Below are 21025 nucleotides of genomic sequence, written 5' to 3'. Positions count from 1 at the left end.
AACGTTTGGTGAAATCGAGGACACTATCTATATTTTTTCGCATGTTTACAAATCCTTCGTGCCAAATAGAATAATAAAGCCGGCAAACTCTATTTTTCTACTTGACGTAGCACATTTATCAGAACGACACTCAGTGTCACTGCTGCTATTGACACTTACACAGATTATAGTGAGTGAGTTTTGGAGCAGCCGTTGCCACTTGGTGTTTGGAAACAAAAAAGTAGTTCTGCAAACTGCCATCAACACTATAACCAGTAAAATAACCGACATAATCAAAATAAAATACCACCATCAAGCAGAAAGAAGCCCACTAAACGTCTTCAGTGAGCTCTTCTTCCACAACAACATCCTGTGTCAATTAGAACACGGAAAACTTAAAGTGAACATATAAATTTTCTTTCATGACCATTTGCTTCATTTGCATTTGGTTATTTACTTACCGATCATTTAAAATAATTATTGACTTCACCATTCATCTCTCAAAACTCCCTTCTTTTCTCTAAGTCATTAATCTTGTGTATCTACATTATTCTTATCTTCAATATTACCTTTCGTTTTTTCCCTTTTTAACCTTCCCAACTGTCCTTTCACTAAAACCTATTTTCTTTAACAACATAGAGAGAAAGAATTTGTAAATATTATAGGAATGTTTATTTTCTATTATGGTAGAAACGAAAGCTGTAAAACAGACAACTACGTAAAAAATAATGTAATTTCTTTATAAATGTTCTTAAAATATTTATATGTAACTATTGGTAATATTTATGAGGAAATACACTCTAAATAAGCTTAAGATCTCAGCTCTTTAAAAAAGAAAAAAAAGTATGAATTCAAAAAAAATTTGACCCTGAACATTTGCTGAAGTTCAGGAAACATATTCTTACAAAGATATTTGTGAAAATTGTTACCGAGATATTTGTGAAAATGCTATAAAATATTTTCCTGACAAACGCGTTCGAAGCTGCCGAAAAAAACTAAATTGTGGTTATTTTTGGCTGATTCGTATTGACTGTTAAATGGGAGCTAACTTGAACGGATTGAAATTCATATCAAAACTGGCAACGTGTCTTAGCACATGCTTCGGGATAATCAGTTTTTTAAATAACCATTAGGTAGCTAACGCAATACTTATATAAAAATGGCAGTGGAAAAATTCTGCTTTTTTTACTCCTATCAATCCTTTAACAGTATTTGACATTTTATAATTATTATGTAATTTGACTCATTGATGAGAACAAAGTTAGGTCTCCTACATATAAGGAAGATCAAAATACATATAAGGAAGATCAAAGTATCTTAAAACAACTAAAATATTGTAAAAATCTGCTCTTTTTTTTCCTGACTAATTACATACGATAACCTTTATCTAGAACAAGTGGTAGCAATGCTATTGATATTCGTCATAAATCTTTTCATCAATTTGATACGATCGGTCAGTTGTTGCAACTTTAAATCAGGTGTCTCAAGTACGGACATCAGCACCTGATTAAAGTATACAAATATATAATTACGAGTGTGTGTTTATGTGTGTGTGTGTGTGTGTGTGTGTGTGTGTGTGTGTGTGTGTGTGTGTGTGTGTGTGTGTGTGTGTGTGTGTGTGTGTGTGTATGTATGTATGTATGTATGTATGTATGTATGTATGTATGTATGTAAAAATGACACGAAACCACTAAATTAAAAACTAAATTTGAAAGTGTCGCATTTGAGATAAACGAATGATAAAAAAGTTCTACGTACATTGGACATTTTGACGGCGGAAGATACTCCGATTGATCTGACAGATGATAAAGGTAATGCGCGTTTATATGCTGTATCCAATTGCTGTCTCAATCCATGCATGAATGTTGGGATATCAGGACTACCACTTCGTTTCAAACCCTCTTCAAACTTTGACTTAAATTTATTTAAGGCAGTTGCGCTGTGATAGGACAGTTTTTTTTTAACTAACTCAGAGTATAAGTTCATACCTTAAATACAACATTTTGTAACAAGTATTTTACTAATTACAAATGTCGATAAAATAAAACAAGAAAAAAATAATTTCAAGAAAAAACAACGTACCCTTTTCCAACTGTCTTACCCAATACAATTGATCTTCTCTTGAAGAAAGTTTGGTATTGTTCGACGATACCACTGCACCTAAAAAACCACAAAAACTTTTAATCAAAGTAAAAACAACAACAAAAAAAAGTTTGGAAAACTGAAAAACAAACCCAAACTTTATTACTAAAAGTTAATGGTGTTTTGCTTTCTTAGAGAGAAAAAACTATTATCAGCAAAGTTAAGAAAATAAAATCCTTACAGTAACGAAAATATTTTTACTATGCCCAATCTTGAGGCTTGTGCTATTCCTTGTCTTAGGCAATCACTGCTCAGTCTTAACTAAGCAACGCAAACATTTGCAAATAAAATAATCTTTCATCGGCAAAGTTAAGAAAATAAACTCCTTTTAATTGGGAAAATAAAAGGAGTTTGTTTTCTTCATTTTCAAGAATAAAAGTCGTAAAAAAACCCACCAGCTCTTTTCCTTAACGCGTCAGCACTTTTCTTCATAGAGAGGTAGATTTGATTTAACTTAAATGCAGTCTTTTCATATGAGTCAGAGATTGAGTGAACGCTGTTGTATATGTCAGCATACTGATCACTAACGCGTTCAACGGTATTGCAATGTGATTCTGAAAAACTTTTTTTTTACTTCTAAAATTTTTGGATAGTGAAGATTTTATAGGTTCTAATTTTGTAGTTTGTAAATCCATTAAGCGATTGTAGTTTCTAACAAATTTCTGTTCTATTTTTGTAGGTGTTCATTACTTTATATGCAAAATGTAGGTCGTGTTTAGTTGTAGGTTTAACTATGTGACACGAAAGATTACAGCAACATCAATTTCTAAATATTGGATCAATTTAGAAATTGATGCTGCTCCAATGTTAACATACTTTTGTTTTGCACGTCACGCACAATAAAATCAGCATTTTCAAAAGACCTCTCCAGATAAAACGAATTAACAGCTGCCCACGGTGAGCTATACAGGTATTGCGGGTTTTCATGCTGCGTGTCACAGCGAACTTATTCTCATTAAGGTGAGCACGATCTTTTTCAGCTATAAATGGCAGATATATTGAACGTGTACTAAAGACCAATGTATCAGTTTGAGGTTTTCTCATGATGCCTCTCATTTTATAAGATGGAGAACCATGAAATTGAAAAAAGGATCTTTTTTCATTGTTCTGCTGCAAGTCTTTAGTACCATATTTCTAAATAAACGTTTGATTCAAAACATATAGTTATACAAAGCAGAACTCTTAAAAGAGTAAACGAAGAAAAAGTCTTACTTCAACGAACTCTGAAAGTGCCGCCTTAAAATCTTTTATATTGTTCTTGTGCTTAGTTATGTAGTAATCGCGGAGTTTCAACAGCTTGTTAAGGTTTCGGAGTTTTGTTTTACCGATATAATTTTCGACCACTCCTAAGATAATAAAGCAATACATAGCATTCCTTTGTTAATCTTAAAGAAAATTTTTGTTTTATAGTCAATACAGAATATTTTGGTATTTACGCTTTCTAGAATGTTCGTGATTTAACTACAGTTCTGAGTAAACTTCCAGAAAATTCTAAACTCTAAGAACTTTCTAGAAGCGTTTAGAACCTTCAATAAATTTCTAGAAGCTTTAGAAACACTTCAGCGTTTTATTGAAATTTCTAGAACTGTCCTATAGTATTTATAAAGGCAAAAAAACTTTCACCAAACATTTTACTGTTTTTGTTTTTTTTTGCTGAATAAGGGATATCGTAAGACTGTCAAATTAGATGGCATGAAGAGGTTGCTTGTACCCAACAGATGCAGTTTGCTGTATCCAGAATTTTCTTCAGCTCCATTCTTACCCCTCCGGATAAAGATCAATATTCATTAGAAGAAATCAGCATGATGGAGCAAGAGGAAGATAATGCAGATCCAGAGAACAACTTAAAAATGTGGATGATGAGAAAAAACCATACTTCCCCAACCAGAATAGCTATCTGATAAGGGACCTTGGTTCTAACATAACAAATGCTGAGCATTATACCTTGCTCTTACTATGTCAAACTAACTCTATACAGCTAGGATTCGTGAAACAGTTTTTCAATGCTCTAAATAAAGGGGCCTGCAGCTTTCAAATACCAATACCAAGGTCTCAAAAGCCTGGAGTGCAAAGATCCAGGTTGATACCTTCCTCAGACAACAGGTAAAAAAGGTTATAAAGTGTGACCAAATAGCTAAGAAGCTGAAGAGAACAGAGAAAACAGCATAGAACAACATTGTTATAGTGGTTCAAACTCTGGAATTAACTCAGAGGAGGAAGGTAAGCAATATCCCCAGAGTATACTGGATTTTGAACATCAGTACCAAGGACAGTATGATGCAAATAACATGAAACCATGTTTGGGGCATATTTGAATAAGCGACTTGCAGTGTGGTTAAAAATCTAGAAAATCTACTCATTTCTAAATCTGTCTGAATGGTTTTGACTGTCTTTGTGATACCAGTAATATTCTCTGACTTAATGAATGAAAAAAGATAAAACTCGCCTGTTTTATCTCTAGAAAAGGGAAACTTCTACAGGCAGCTTTGTGTTCACAAAACCAAACTTTCACAAAACATTTTGTAAATATTGCTCTTTTTTACGATTATTAGAAAATGACGAACACTTAGACGCTTAAGACAAACAATGTACTACAAGCTGTGTTTTAACTTTATTTTGTGAAAATGCCAACATTTCAACCAAAAACATTTGTACACAACTATCTTTTACTAATACCAAGCACATTTTAATTTAACAATAGAAAAAAAGATGATTAAAAAAAAAAAAACTGTGTATGAACATTTTTTAACATAGGTCGATTATAGAAAAAAATCATTCAAAAGAATTTTTTTTTTTAAAAAAGAAAACTAAGAGTAAAAAACAACAACAAAGTTCATCGTAATATTTTAATGATCACATTCAATAAAATTCATGTTCAACTTACTTTCCGCAAAATACTTAACGTATTTTCCATTAAAACACAGAGAAGAGAAAATGCGTTTTTGATCACCAAACATCCTGTACTTTCCAAAAACATTTTTAATGCATTTGTCTCCCGTCAGTTTCATCCTACCAATCTAGATGTTAAAAGAACAGATGATAGTTAATTTCTCTCATGAATGAACTTGTAAATGAATCTGAAACTCACCATGTTAGAAAATAACAACCCAAATTCTCTAATATCTGATTAAAATTTACTGAAAAGGTATGAATAATATCACAGTAAAAAAAGAATGTTGTGAACCATAAATGCTTACATTTCCTTTATATCTAAGTAAAGTTAGTTCAAAAAAGTCATTTGCATTTTGAAGTTTTTCAACAATGTCATGAAAATCAGAGAAATTTGTTTTTATTTTGTTGAAATTATTCATTTCTTTGTAAATTTTTTCTTCGTGAGTTTTGTACAGTTTATGGATATCCTCAGCTTGAGCTTTTAAATCATCATATTTTTCTGTGAGTATCTTAAAGGAAAAAGTTGGATAAAAAGTGTAACTTTCAGAGCATTAAGTGTCTCCTTTAGTTAGAGGTTAAATTCAAATGAACTGCTAATGCTAGTTAATGAAGACTGTTTAACTAAACATACCTTGATTTCATTGGTTTTTTTTTCAAAGCTGGATGAAACTTGTGACTTTTCTAACTCACAAGCAGCAATGCAACTAATATTAGCGGTTTGGTAATGACCAGGAATCAAAATCATTTTTCTTTGTTCATTATCCCAGTTAATACTAGGTATATCCACTGTTATATATTAAAAAAAACACAACCCAAATTTCAGTTGTAGTTAAAGCAAAATTAAAAAAAGATTTAAATGATGCCTATTGCTGGGATATATTAGTATGATAAAGACATTAGACTAATAACTAAAGTGTTTCTGAACAAAGTCAAGAGGGAATAAGAAGCCTAGCTCCATTCATTGCATTTTATGTTTATGTTAAATACTTGAATTATAAAATAATACAGTTTTTGAGCACTTTTGAGTTTTGGAGAATATTAATAACTAATACATATGTGGAACATAACTTCAAGATTGTTGAAGCAATTCTGTGATTCAAATGCCTAACAAAGAACATTTTGGTACCAATCAAAAAATACCAATCTACAAGTTTTCTGAAACTCACATGATGCCCAGAAGATGCTTAGGAGATGAAACCCTCTACTACTAGATGTTCTCCACTACAATATGCTGTAACAAAAGTATGCTCTGCTTGTTTGCCTCAGTAAGAGGTAAGCCTCTCGAATGTTCTAAGAAATATATAAATGGCAATTGTGATAACATTGTAAGTATGCCTCATCTAATTTAGCTAAACTGATGTGCTTTTTTAACAAGAGATTTCTGGTGATAATGATCTTAACTTCAGCACACACCAAACACATAGGCTCAAAGATCATACTAGATCTGATTCTCATTCAAACATTAAATCTCAAAACAAAGCAGCATTAAAAAAATTAGGGACTGGATAAAAGTTTGTAAATTCGACAATACTTTTATTTCAAAATTGAATGGCAAAGTGTTAAGCTAATGTAGTTTTTAAAACTAATGTAGTTTTTCCTACAGTATTTTTATTGGCACTGAAATGTTCATGAATTGGTACTGATAAGAAGAGTTTAAAACAAACTTGTATAAGCTTTGCTTTGATAAAATAATCTGCCATTATTTCCATGCATTAGTCATGAGATTATCTGATAAGTAGCTTAGAGTGAGAAACGCTCAAAGCTAATCTATACATTGGAAATCATTTACCAAAAAGCAGATTGCTGCTAAAAAAGGCCGATAAAGTCCAAGCTGCAGAGCCACTCGTGGTAATGTCTTACAAATATGAGCACTACAAAACTTTTCAGGGATGAGTTTATGGAATTAGCTATTCATATTCCACCCAAAATCCATGTTTTCACTCACCATGTACTCAATTTTGCAGACTAACCCGGAAAGGTCTCAAACCATAAAAAAAACAACCATATGAATCAGTACATCCATGTACTGATTCATATGCTTGTTCTCTGTATGGATGTTGAATGCTGGATCCCTTGACTTTATCTCAGTTTGGGATAAAGTCAAGGTATCTAGCATCTAACATCCAACTTTCCATGATTAATTGCTCAATGCTGTTTTCGTCTATACAAGTGTATGTATACAAAATTAGTTTTATAAACATTCTTTTATATAATTGGATTTTTTGTCTTTTATAGATACCACATTTACATTAGTTGATGATATATTCCATTACTCAAAAATACTTCATATCATGAAACATGTTCAAAAGCAGAAAAGTCTATTAAAATCAATTAACTGGTCATAAATATCTACACAAACTAAAAATACAGACAGCTAACAGCTAGTTCTAATCAACCAATCAAAAAATAAAATGTTTTTTTTTTTTATATGACAGTTTTAAACAGAAAAAAATTGTTGTGTCTTCTAATCTAAAAATTAATACTTGCTGTTTACAATCTCTTTAGGTAGTTGTGCTCAATTAAACTGCACTTTTAGATTACAGAAGTAAATCAAAATGAAAATAGATGTAAAAAAGGAAAAAAGAAACCTGTTCCTTTAGAGTTGCATTCTTCAACACAGTCTTGGCTTAGTTCTCTAACTAACTCTTCCAAACTTTTGATTTCATTGCTTATTGTTTCATGCAAGGGTAGAAGAATATCCCTTACATCAGATACAGGCTTATATGCAAGATCTTCAGCATTATTCACAAACTCAAGAAACTCTTTATAGCTGTATGCTTTTTGATATTGTTCTGATAGACTTTTTAAGCGCTCCTTGACTTTGTCTTCAATATAGGATTTTTCAGGCATCAAGTTAATAAAAATCTAATAAGTAGTAACATCAGTAATTGAATACTTTTTATAAGATAAGAAAAAGATTAGGAAGATGAATAAAAAAAAGAATTGAACAACTTTTGGTTATTCTTACATATTCTAAGATATCCTAATATTTAATTTTCATAAAAGTTATCTCCTGAACAAAATGATTAACAAAACCTGCATATACATTAAAATATTTACCCAAATATAACCTATATATTTAATTGAATATGTAATTAAAGTGTTCAGACTTTTTTTTTATTGAGACTTTATATTTAGAAACATAATTATTATAACAATGTCTAGAATGCACTGTTTAGCTCTAATGATTTCTGTCACCACTGTGATGAATGGAATGTTACATCTGTGGTAAATCGACTGTTATATTTGTGATAAATTGACTGCTAAATGAATAGTGAACCAGAAAAGAAATTTTATCAACTTAGGTGACACATTTAAGCTGCATTTCTTCCATTAACAAACTACAAAAAAAGGGTAGGTTGGAGTTGACTTCAAAGTCATTCACACCAATCAATTGGCATAAAAGAAATAGTTTTGTGACCAACTGTTACTTTTGTTTATCTAGAAAAGAGTTTTCTTCAAAAAACCAAACGCTAGATTTTTCTATACAAATCTCATTTATTATAAAAAAAAACATCAACTGTATTGCTATCACCTCCAATAAATGGAAACTAGATATGCAGTCATTAAATGATGAGGAGTATGAAGCAAGTCTATCAAAATCAAACTCTATCAAAATTAAAAAATTTTGTTAGGGACCTAGATCTTCCTATAATGAAGGAGAAATATCTTTATTAACAGTTTCCACACATTAGCAAAGTAAAAATAAAAGAACTTTTGGTTACCCTTTCAACTAAACAATTTATGAAATATTTACTAATCAAAGCATAAGGGAATTTAGGAAAACATAAAGATGCTAAATACAAGAAGATTGTTGAAGAAATGTTATAGTATATAACACTCTTAGTTAACATATTTTTAAAAATGCATTTTGCATTTTCCTTTAATCTTTCTTTCTGAAAAACTCTGAGATACAAAAGATAAACACAGAGAATCATTTCATCAGGATATATCTTCAATGGGAAAATGCTATAGGAAAAACAAAACTTTGTGCACATTTGAAATTAGTGTAAAAAATATCAGAACATTAGAAGTTATTGAATTAAAGAATCAAAATAAATATAATAAAAGATTTTGTTGATCAGTGTTGTTAAGGGCTATATTTATGCTACACAATAACCCACTCACATATGGGTTAGCTTCATCCAAAGTAGAGATAACTTTATTTTGTGAAATCGTGATAACAGCTTGCATTTCATTAAATAATGACTCGTTTGATTTACTTAGCAACTCAAACTTTCCATTTTTGTTAACTTCTACAGAGAAAGTTTTTGAGATTCCTACTGTTTCAAAGTGACCTTTAATCTCAACTTTAGGACTATTTTCACCAAAGTTATAATGTGCAACCAAATTTGCTGAAAAAATAACAAAAATTAAAACATGTTTTAGTTAAAATCCTATTAATAATTTTACTTTTCTTTAAAAAAAATCATAAAAATTATAAAAATTTCATTTAAATGTTGTACTCACTAAAATCTTATTTCTTTCATAAAATAACAAACAAAAAATATTATATATAGATGTTCTATACAATTTAAAAATCAAATGTAAACTGCAAATCTATTTACATCCTTTTGTAACAGATCCATCACGAGAAAAAAACCGAAGCATTCCATTGGAAAGTTGTAGTGGTGACAAATATTCTATATATCTAAGGTAGTTCAATTTTACAGTAATTTTAAAGTCATGCAACTTTCCGGATCTTTCAACAGATCCAAATAATGTTAACTGATTTGCAGTTGCCGTTCTGTCACTGGCTTGTACAATCTTTTTATCTAAAGGTCCAAAACAAGTTAACAATTTACAAACAAATCATTTATAAACCTCACTTTATTTAAATAGTCCTAAACTACTGATATACATAGCATTGTTAATATAATTTGCTACCTCTGATATAGTAGAAATAGATAAAATTTTCTTTTAAGAAATATTTTTAATCTTTGAGCCTTTATAGACTTATTACTTCTATATAATTAGATCAGCAGGAAAATTAACCTTTTTTTTTCATTTTGTACAACCTCCTCATAAAAAATTACTGACCTGTTGGTGTCCATACATATAAAGATTTACCAATTGGACTTAAATTTGCAAAAACAACATGTTCATAATTCTGAATAAACTTCCTAAATAGAAAATACAGATGTTTGTTACCTCTTCATATTAGCAGATAATACAATGCCTATTCTTATAGCTATTGTAAGAAGTTATAAACTCATACTTTAAAAGTGATTTCAGATCAAAATTTTCTACATGAGCAGAAAAAAATGCTTGTTTTGGTCTTTTCAGGTTTATTTTCAAATGTGCTGACTTTGTAAAATTCAGTTTTATTTTGTTGTAGGTAACTACCATTGGGGAATTAAAATCTAAAAACAAAAAAGAAAAAAAATAAATAAAAAATGATGAAACATATTTTCAATTATTTATTTAATAAATTTTTGTAACAAAATGTTTCCCTACTTATTAACACCCAACATATATTAATATTAAACAGTTATTACAATATTTGGGACAGACAAAAGTAATGAAGGTGGTAAATATATTTATTCAACTCATTACATTTGGAGCATAGATTTACAACTAACTTTTTTATTGAAAAGAAGAATTTAATGTATGAATGATAATTCTTTTAAATTTATTCATTTACAGATCTATTAACAGACTTTGATATTTCCACTTAAAAATTATTTATTATAAGATATTGAAAGAGTTATAACTGCATCTAATCAAACAAGTAATTTTTATACTTGGAGCAAATTAGACATAAACAATAAGCTGCTGGATAATTATAGAGATAAAAACAATTCTTTAAGTGAGATATTAAAATTTAATATTGTGAATCCAATTATATTTAATAAATATTTACCAAAAAAATTAAAACTGCTGCTTTCAGCAATACTCTCCCCTTGACATTTGAAATTGATTAAACCTGTTTCAGTGTCACTTATTTTGTATGTAAATAGTAAAGTAGCTTCTTTGCATGATAGTTTGAGTTCACCAGCATTGTGTTTTGAAATTGTTCCTAAATGAAACACAATTGTAAACCAACCAACAAACACCATTAAAAAAAAAGTTTATAAATTGTTATGTAAGATCTATATGTTATAAATTGTTACTCAAGATCATTTTAAAATGAATTTTACACTAGATAATAATTTGCTCAGTAGATTAAAAAATAATTTACCATTAAAACTTAGAAGCCAATTATCCACATCTGCAGAGAATCTCCCTTCAATAAACAGCCCCATTAATTTCTTCTTAGAGATTTCCTCAGTAACTTTACTTACTTGGTTTTTTTTTTCTTCTGGGTTATTTATTTGAGAAGTTTTCACTTGCATCAAACGCAAAACAATATTGTTCACTTTTAGTATATTCTCATTTAAAGGAATTAATTCAGAATCACTATTCCTTGCAACAAATTCATGATTAGTTGGAGAAATAAATCCTAGAAATTAAATAAAAACAGTAGCTATTGCATATTACTGCGTAAATAATGAAGAAGAAAAATTTATAACTAAAAGAAAAATACAGAAGATTGTTTAACTGGAACAAAGGAAAAAACAAGAAAAGATTATTGATAGACTGACCAATGACTTCTGGTTTTTTTTTAATAATAAATGAATTGTTTAGCAAAAACTGACAAAGATAATCCTGGCTATTTATTTCACTAGATTCTGCTCCCATGAAAGCACATTTGCTATGTGGTGAAAGTTTTCCTACATAATGAATACCTAAAGCAAACAAAATTTGCTTGTACTATCTTTCATTAATACAATATATATATATATATATAAATATATATATATATATATATATATAATATATATATATATATATATATATATATATATATATATATATATATATATATATATATATATATATTTAAAAAAAATCATTTTTCTGACTGTTATGAAACTTAACTTGATACAAGTTTAAGAAAAATTAATGGAAAGAGTTTTCTTTTGAAGAAATCAATGATCACATCAAACCCTTTTTACTAGTTGAAATCTACACCTGATTTAGGTTTCATTTCTGATAAAGTTTTCTCATTAAAATACAAGAGTTCATCAGTGATACTTTTTGCCATTAGAAAACCTGAAAGAAGAAAATGCCAGAATCTAGAAAACTACCAATGGTATAAAAAACCCAATGCATGAAAAAAAATCACATCTTTAATCATTTGTACAAAAGTACACAAGGGAATACAAATAAAGAATTAAAAAATATTGTTGTTTTTTTTTGTCATATCACTCATGATATCAAAATAAAATTTTCAATTTTAAAAAATGTGATAAGATTGAAGCCTTACAAAGTTTTTCAAAATTTAACCATGGAACACCTTCCATTTCTAAGCGAAAAATCTCATTGACCATCTTTTCAAATATAACATCATCTTGACACAGCCCTAAAACCATGTTTTGATGATGCTCATTGCCTTTTAAAACGATTTCTAACACTGATTTGGCATTGACATTTTCAAGATTTGCATTTGCATTTGTTGGCGATTGACCAATAAACCTTGATTTAACAAAGGAACAAATAATACTCAAAGCAACTTTAAAAATTTCAACAAATTAAAAAAAAGCAAAAAAAAACAAAAAACAAAAACGAAAAAAGAAAAGAAATGTTATTGCTATTGCCTACTTCAAAACTGGTGAATCTAACTTTGTCATCAATGAAAATACTGAAAAAGGTAAATTGTCAAGATGTTTGAAATGAACATTGGAAACAAGCAAAGCATGGTTGAAAAGTGATCGAACCTCACTTATGGTATAAGTAGGAAAGTTACCAGTGAGAAACAAATGATTTTCAATTTTTTCAATTTTTGCAAACACCTAAAAACAAAAAAAAAATATTACGAATTCAGAACAGCACAAAATAATGCAACAGGTAATTAATGATAAAGGTATTAATACAAGAAATATTAGTTCTGAAGTTTCACTAAAAACAAAAATCTTTTTAAATGCATTAAATAGTTGAAAAAGTTGTTTCAAAAATGAAAATGTACATACTTGTTTTCCCAAAACAAAAACATTTCCTTCTCCTGATACAACCCATGCGGTCTCAGTTAGAAAAGAAGTAGTTGCAGTTAAATTCATTCCTTTCAAACTAACTAGATTCCCACTTAAAAACCAGTCTTCAGTAATCATAGCATGAACATTGATTTCCTTTGTTTTCGCATTAATAGACAATTTGTTAAAGTATACTTCTTTTTGAAAAAGAGAATGAAATATCTTGTTTGATTCTGCCAATAGAATGGATTCTTTTGGAACAAATGTTAGTATGATATCTTTGAACTGAGCTAAAACAAAAAAAAGTGTGGAGTTTAGAATGAAAAACTTTTTTATAGTCAACTCATATGCAAGCAGAAAATTTTAAAAAATTACCTTGCAAAGTGTCTTTTGAAATTATAATTATATCAGATTCAATATTCTCAGAGAAAATAGCAGTAAAACCAATTTTCGAAGAGTAAACTTTTGTGTTAACACCAACATCATCCCCATTAGTTTGTTTCCTAGCAATATTTTGAGCATTTTTTTTCACATTTTTAGAATCATCTATCACCCAACGCAGCACCTTTCCTTCTGGCATTGCAGCAATATTACTTTCTGTCATAAAGTTTTTAACAAGATCTCTTTGTGGTGTACTCATTACTACAGCAATTGGTGATGTACAAGTACAATAGATAGATATTGACAGATATCTATCTATTCTGCAAACAAATACCTGCCAATATATGATATAGATTGCAGAATAGATAGATATTGACAGGCATTTTTTTATTTTATTCCAAATTATAGCTAGTTTTAGATTCAGGACAATGCATATATCTTAAGTAAAACAATTACATTTCTCAGAACTTTATCATTGAAACAGATGAGAGTTGTTTTAAATACAAAAGTTTTGGGAATACTATGTGTTCTAAGATTTAAACACAGCACTGTAAATAAACTTGCAAATCTCTTCCTTTTAGGAAAAAAAAGCCTTTGAAATACTGGGCTTTTGAGATGACTTCTGGGAACTATTTGCCCCTTGAGTGCAACCTTATAAAAGGTATAGTTAAAATTGAAATATTTGCAGCTGTTATTTATAAAAATTATTGAAAAGTTAGCAATTTGTTGTTTACAAAAATGCTATTATATGTATTCTTAGGCATATGTATATGCATTCTTAGTAGAAAAGCTCAATTTGTTGCTTGCTATATTCAGTTTTTTGCTTACTATATTCTTACTTTAAGGACGTATTCTTATAATTGTCATTTTTCAAGATGACATGCCACTACATGAGAGTAAGGTTATTGACACAGATGGAATGCATCAGGCAAGATGGATAACAAAAACCCTAATTTCAAGTATAATATGAATCTTTAAAGTCTGGTTTAGAGTTACATACAAAAGGAGAAAACTGTTAAGACATCTTGTTAGCTTTTGGCATGTTAGCTTTTCTTATACATACTAATGTTGTGATAATGTTGCCAGCAATTTATTTTGACTAATTGCCCATAGTGCTGAACACCATGGTTTCCTTAACACCAAAAAACTCCATACTTTTTGAATAATAGTAAAACACTATTAAAAGTATAACATTAGTATAGAATAAAACTTTTATTGGGAATTTTCCTAGATTTTTATTAACTTTTCACCTCTTTATCTCTTACCTTATTGTCACTATCAATTGGCATTTTGCATAATTCCGAAACAATAAACACTAAAAATATATATACAAAAATACATAATAAGTTCAATAAAACATTATGAAATAAAAATACTAAACTTTCAGCACTTACGTTTCTGCATTAAATTTTAAATTAGCTGTGAAGCAAAATGAAAAGAATGCAAAGGTAACAGCATAGCAGTACTACGCTAACAAATGTATGTATAAACAACTCACACAAAAAAAGCACCCATGATTATTTATTTCTTCTTTTCATGGGCAATTACTAACACCACATTTTTTTTTAAGTGTCAGAAAAATCTAAGGAGAATGTTTGCTCTGAATTTACTAACATGATTTTCAATAAACCTTATAAACTAGAGGTTGTAACTATATTTGATTGCCGAATAACTGTTTAATTAGTTACAAGTAATCTTGCAGAATGTTGTCAAGTCACTGAAACTATAAAAGTGAAAAGTAATTATTTAATAAAATCTAAAAACTGTTTTTTATGCCGCACGAATTTAAAAAACCAATGTCAAATAAATTTTGGAACTGAAACAAATAATAAGCACAATAATAACATGAAAAGAAAAGAAGAATCTTACAAACGAATTTGTAATAAATAATAAATAGTAAATAAGCAATTAAATAAATAAATAGATAGTTAAATAAATAATTAAATAATTAAGTTATTAAATAAATTATTAAATAAATAAATAGAGGTATTCGACGCATAGAAAAGATCAAGGGTAAAAAAACATGATCGAAAACATAAATTAAAAATTTTTATTGCTGAAAAATGTGATTGTTTTAAATTGTTAGGAATACAATCGAATTGTATTGCCGTAAGATAAAAACCCATTGTTTTTTGTTTTTTTTTTGAATTTCAAACTTTAATTGTCATTTATTAATTTCTAAAAGACTTCAATATCGATTTCATTTTGTGAATCTCGTAGAGTTAGTTTCTCTTATTTTAATCCCTCTGCATGGTGATCTCTCAATTAAAATGATTCCGAAACTCAATCGGTTTTAAATCTGGCTGTTGAATTTGTTAGTCAATATTATTAAACATTCTTCTGTCGTTCTCACATAAATACTCTCTTCAAAAATTTTTAAAAGTTTCAAAAAGTACACAATAATCAAATCACCAACTTAAATAAAAACAACTCTAAAACAAGAACAATCAAACTTCGTGTGTTGCCTTCGCAAGGAGTACAAACTTTTATTACAACCAACTCACGATGCTTTTAATGATAGACCGAAAGGAGTGCTCTACAGAGCTTTTTATGAAAAAATAATCTAAGACTTCAACCCTAATAACATAAAGAGCAATCACTAACACTGAAATTACCACTGAGAGTTCAATAAAACTTATCGTTACCAACGCACAGTGACTCAAAACAACAAAAAAATGGTAATAAACCCCTCACAACTTTTTCTATAAATTAAGTGCCCTTTTTTAAATAATATTAAATTGCAATAACTTATTATTTCAAAAGTATAAATAATTGTCTCATAAAACTTTTATTTTGTATTTTATAGTTAAAAGAAGTAAAAAAATTTGGTTTTATCAAAGAAATCTGAAAAATGTGAGATTTTTATTTAACTAAAAAAGAGTATTTTTAACTTAAATAAAAGTGTATATTTATTTTTAAGATAATCTTTTGGCTCTATATATTTAAAATTTCCTAAAAAGAAAAAAAAAAGGTCTGATTTCTTTGTTTAAATTTAAAGACTTTTCTTATAAAAAGGTAGCAAGTAATTGTATTTTTTTGGTTTATGCATCAGCTAAAAAAATGTTCCACCGAGTTCCAAAAATATAAACATTTTTTCTAGTTAATTAACACTTCTACTTTTAAATTATAAAGGGATTACTGCGGTCTCCTGCGGTATTAGAAGTTATTTAAGAAATACAAATGTTGATAAACACTTATAAACCTTGTTTTCCGCCATTTTTGAAAGTGTTTATTATTTGATAAGTACAACATGTTTGAAAAAGCTTAACTGAACAACTTTAGTATTTCCTGTTATATAAAGTTAACTTAGTAATATAGTGTTATTACAGGATGTAACGATGTGACAATTGTTAAAGCCATTAAAGAATAAAATTTTAAACAGTGTGAAGTAAAAAAATATATAATGTAATTTAAAATGTTTCTGATATATTAGTTTTTTTATATTGATGGTTCTTAAAAACAATAACAAGGAAGAGATTAGATCTTATCCCAAATATACGTGAATTAGGAGTGGATAAATTAAGATTATGGAAGGATTTACTTAATGAAAAAAAAAATACTGAAGAAATTCGTAAAGAAACTTTAAATAAAGTAAAGGTTGCTTTAGTTAAAGGTTGCTTTAGTTAATATTTATTTCAAAGGTGAAGAAAAAACTAAAACAGTGAGGACGAAATTATGATATATTTATACAAAAAGAAAATCGTTGGCTTCAAAGAAATCTTATGAACAATAAAAATAGTCATTTTGGTTCTAAGGCCCCATAAGCAATGGAGTGTTCTTGGAGAGCAAAGCAATAGAAAAAAAAAAAAATAATAAAAGAACTAGCCACTGAACATCATGAAGCTGTATTTTTAGCTTCTGCAAAAAATGCAATTGCTGCTGGAGAAAAAAAAAAGTTTATTCTTCATTTGAGTTATATAATTGAAATTAAAAAGTATAAGCCAAAAACAATTGAGGAAAAATTATCTGTAGACTTAAAAAAAAAAGAGATTTAGGTACTCTTCAGAGAACAGATAAGCTTATATGTTGACATGCCTAAAACTGGGTCTGGAAATAATAATGACGGCAATACTGCCAGAAGAGCATTTAAAAATAGTAAAGTTTTTTCTGAAATTACTAAAGTTAATTGTGATATAATTGAAATATTGCATAATATTCTCATAACCATATCTTGTGGATATCCTATTAACATCAATCAAATAGATTTATACTGCACTGAAACAGCTAAACGTATAGTGAGTTTGTACGACTGGTATGTTATGCCTCCTACTGTAAATAAACTGCTGCATAGTTCTTCTAAATCACATAAATTAACTTTGCCAATCGGAGTATATTCGGAAGATGCACTGGAGAGTTTAAATAAACAGATAAGAAATGCTAGACTTAAGCACACGGCAAAAATATCAAGGTTAAACACAATGATGAATCAGATGCACTACCTTCTACTAAGATCAGATCCAAAAGTATCAAGCATACCTTCTAGAAAACATAAGAACTATCGAGGAAAACCGTTACCAGATGAAGTTATTAAATTAATTGTAATGTAAATAATAAAATAAATGTAATAAAATACAGTTTTTTTTCTCTATGTATCAACATCCTTTAAAAACCATTTTTATAAAAATATCAAGAGTAATATATCAAGATAATGTATTTGTCTTGAAAAATTTTTTTTTTGTACGCGTATAGTCACCTTAAACGCGCCTATTCGCACGGAAGCGCGCATTTTACGCGTCGAAGCTGCGCGTAAAAAAAAATAATTTAGTAACAAATTTGAAATCTTTGACCCAAAAATTATTACTTTCTTATATAACGTTATTTATTTACGATTTATGCCAAATTTTATTTAATTTTTACCGTTTTTTGATCGTCCTGAGTCACTGTACAACGTTTCCAAAAAAGGCTGCATACTTTATTTTGGCAAAATATTCTGAAAAGACTAAAATGTTTGACCACGGGCTTAAAAAAGTTTATTTTTTTTCAGCCCGTGGAATTTGTAATCTTATTCACAATGCGTTCGAGTCTCACCACTCCAAAATGAACAGATGTGAGAATTTAAAATTTTTATCTTTTTAGATAAAAAGAAAAATTGGTAAATTGAATTAAAAAAAATTTCCGGAAGCATCATCTTACTTTCCAACAATCTCAAAATGGCGGGTGATGTGGAAGTCCAAGAGTGTTATTAAACAGATACCGTTTAAGGATTTTTTTTTTAGTTACCTCAAAGATGTAGTGGACTGACTATCTTTGCACATTTACAAAATCAAAATTAAACTTTTCTGAAGCTGGTCAAAGAAATGATTTACCTAAAGCTGTGTCCTAGTAGTCTATCAAATTTAAGTCTCGGGAACATATCCAATCTAAAATATTCTAAGCAAATAAATCATAATTAAATCACATTTATAACGTTAATGTTTTTATTTTTAGTATGAAAAATGTACCCTTTGACTATGATAATATTATAATCTATTATTGCCTCGTGAGCCTAAGTAAATAAAATGACAGTTCATCTCTCAAGTATTGGGCGAAGTTGTTTTTTATAAAATAAAGATATTATTTAATAACGCGCATGGCAACACAGTGTGGGGAGGAAAAGCGAAAGAAATTATAAACATAGTCGTTAAGTTTTACTTAACTCGAACATATAGGGGAACCTGTTGTACCTCTGACCACTTTTTGTTTCCGGGCGTTTTTTTGCTCGACGGTTGAATCAATTTATACCATTCAAAGTTTATGTTACTCTCTTATATTTTGCGCAAAAATTATACTTTTGACTTTTTTCTCATTCAACCAATAAGTATCATTTTTGAGCGTTTTTAAAAAAGTACTCAAATAGTCAATGGTACAACATGTACGTTGTACCTTTGACCGAGGTGTGTTGCTCCTTTGACCGTAATGTTATTAATAAGTTCTCATGAATTATTTGGACTTTTAATAAGTAATCATGACATATTACAGCTTTGCTATATGTTATAAAGAAATTTCTAGCCAACCACATGTCAATAAAAACTTATATAAAACCATTTTGTAAGAAATTAAAGACATAGCCTCTTTAAGTTCGCAAAAAATTAAAGCGCAGTACAAACCAGTCAAAGGTACAACGTCCTACGCTGGTTAAAGGTACACGAGAGGGGTTTCTTCAACAATTATCATCTCAAACCCCATTTAGGGTTAGAAATAGTTATTTAAACTTTTCCATAATAAAAAAAAAGATGTTGTTTAATGTAAGTAATATCACACATTAGCCAAACAACTATTTATGACAGTTTTGTTATCAAAATAAGATAAACTTAAATATTTACTTTTTAAGAGCTAAAACTAATAATTTCTTGTGGATCAACACAATCTTCCCCAACCATGATATTTTAAGGTAAAAAGAGTCTTCATGGACTAATATTTCAAATGGCACTTCAATTTTATGCAAAATGATAATAGTCGGCCAATATGACAGAGTGACTAAAGGTACAACGTGGTCAAAGGTACAACAGGTTCCCCTACCGTATTCGTTCGAAGAAAAATGCAAGACTGCTGAAACAACAAATGGACGCTTGTTCAATTGCATGAAATATTAAACGGAGCACTATAAACGTTTAAAACTTATTTCGCAATAACAACCAGAAACTCAATTATAACTATACTGATAAAATGATAATAGCAAACAAGTTTAGACCAAGAGACAAACGCTAATCAAAAGATAACCAAGGCTGAGAGGTGGAAACAAAAATACTTAATGAACTTTGAAGAAAAAATCCATAGACAATAGTAAAGCAACACCTGATTTAAGAAACATCTACAGACAGATTGAAAAAAGAACGTTTAAGAAGCTCTAGCAGAATTTTTTGGAAAAATTTTAAGGAGAACGTACGGGTAGACTTTACGGAGATTTTTAAAAAGTATCGGGAAAGTAAGAAAAGAGGTTTTGAAAGTAGAGGTAAAGAAAAATAAGTCAAAATCTATTTCCAAAGAGAATGAGAAAATTTTCAAAAACGCGAATAGTTCTAACACAGATAAACTGTTTAGCTATGAGCTCTAAAGGTGGTTAGAGAATGTTGTTGAGTGACGTTTGATTGAATATTGTTATTTTTATTTGTATAAATATAAAAAGAACATACTTTAGTTAAATATTTCAAAACCAAAACACATTCCCCAAAAACACTAAACAAAAGCCATCACAATAGCGACATTCTTCAAAAGGATGAATTTAAATGCAATAAGTTAATAAGTTGGTTTACTATACATGAATTAACTTGTTTACTTATGGCCCCCATTTTTTCGGGGTTATTGCAAATATTATTTTGTAAAAAGCAAGAACCAAAAGAAATTTTGCTAATCAAGTAGAACGAATAAAAAAAAACGTACCAGCAAAGTTTATTTCGATAAGAAACAGTAAAACGTTCTTCATCTTCCTTTTCATAACAACTAAAGATTCTTTTAGAGAAAATGAAATATATAGCGAAGCAATTGATCTTTTATAAATAGATGATTAGTCATGCGTGGTTTCCGAGCGTATTTATTTCATCTTACTAGAGAGCTAATTTCGGCATTTTGACCCAACTATTGATGCCTTCGGTAACTTAAACTCAAACTGACTGAAACCCAAACCTTACAAGAAGCTTTGA

The 21025-nt window shown here is 29.0% G+C and overlaps 1 long non-coding RNA gene and 1 pseudogene across 3 annotated transcripts; one reads left to right on the top strand and one right to left on the bottom strand.

Moving 5' to 3' along the window:
• Positions 1-1311: 1311 nt before the first annotated feature.
• LOC149891870 (uncharacterized) lies at positions 1312-20830 on the bottom strand (annotated as a pseudogene). The gene is made up of 25 exons (XR_016449697.1): positions 20766-20830; positions 14672-14721; positions 13401-13740; positions 13026-13315; positions 12803-12848; positions 12658-12697; positions 12323-12531; positions 12028-12108; positions 11598-11741; positions 11195-11455; positions 10877-11032; positions 10232-10376; positions 10054-10136; positions 9582-9788; positions 9142-9368; positions 7602-7878; positions 5645-5799; positions 5319-5522; positions 5006-5138; positions 3334-3467; positions 2938-3255; positions 2517-2675; positions 2062-2133; positions 1738-1967; positions 1312-1482 (listed from the first exon to the last, which is right to left on the bottom strand). The product of XR_016449697.1 is annotated as an uncharacterized LOC149891870 (transcript).
• LOC149891871 (uncharacterized) lies at positions 13993-19047 on the top strand. 2 transcript variants are annotated; one of them, XR_016449700.1, is made up of 3 exons: positions 13993-14067; positions 14252-14365; positions 18834-19047. It is a non-coding gene; the product is annotated as an uncharacterized LOC149891871 (long non-coding RNA). The 2 variants fall into 2 exon arrangements; XR_016449699.1 differs by lacking the exon at positions 18834-19047 and having other exon boundaries at positions 14252-15276.
• Positions 20831-21025: the final 195 nt, after the last annotated feature.

This window comes from Hydra viridissima, unplaced genomic scaffold (assembly GCF_058129835.1).
Source record: "Hydra viridissima isolate aposymbiotic clone 2 unplaced genomic scaffold, HvirCarnegie_v1 scaffold_2, whole genome shotgun sequence".
Taxonomy (NCBI): domain Eukaryota; kingdom Metazoa; phylum Cnidaria; class Hydrozoa; order Anthoathecata; family Hydridae; genus Hydra; species Hydra viridissima.
The sequence above is the reverse complement of the archived record's forward strand: the minus strand, read 5'-3'. Positions and strand labels throughout refer to the sequence as shown.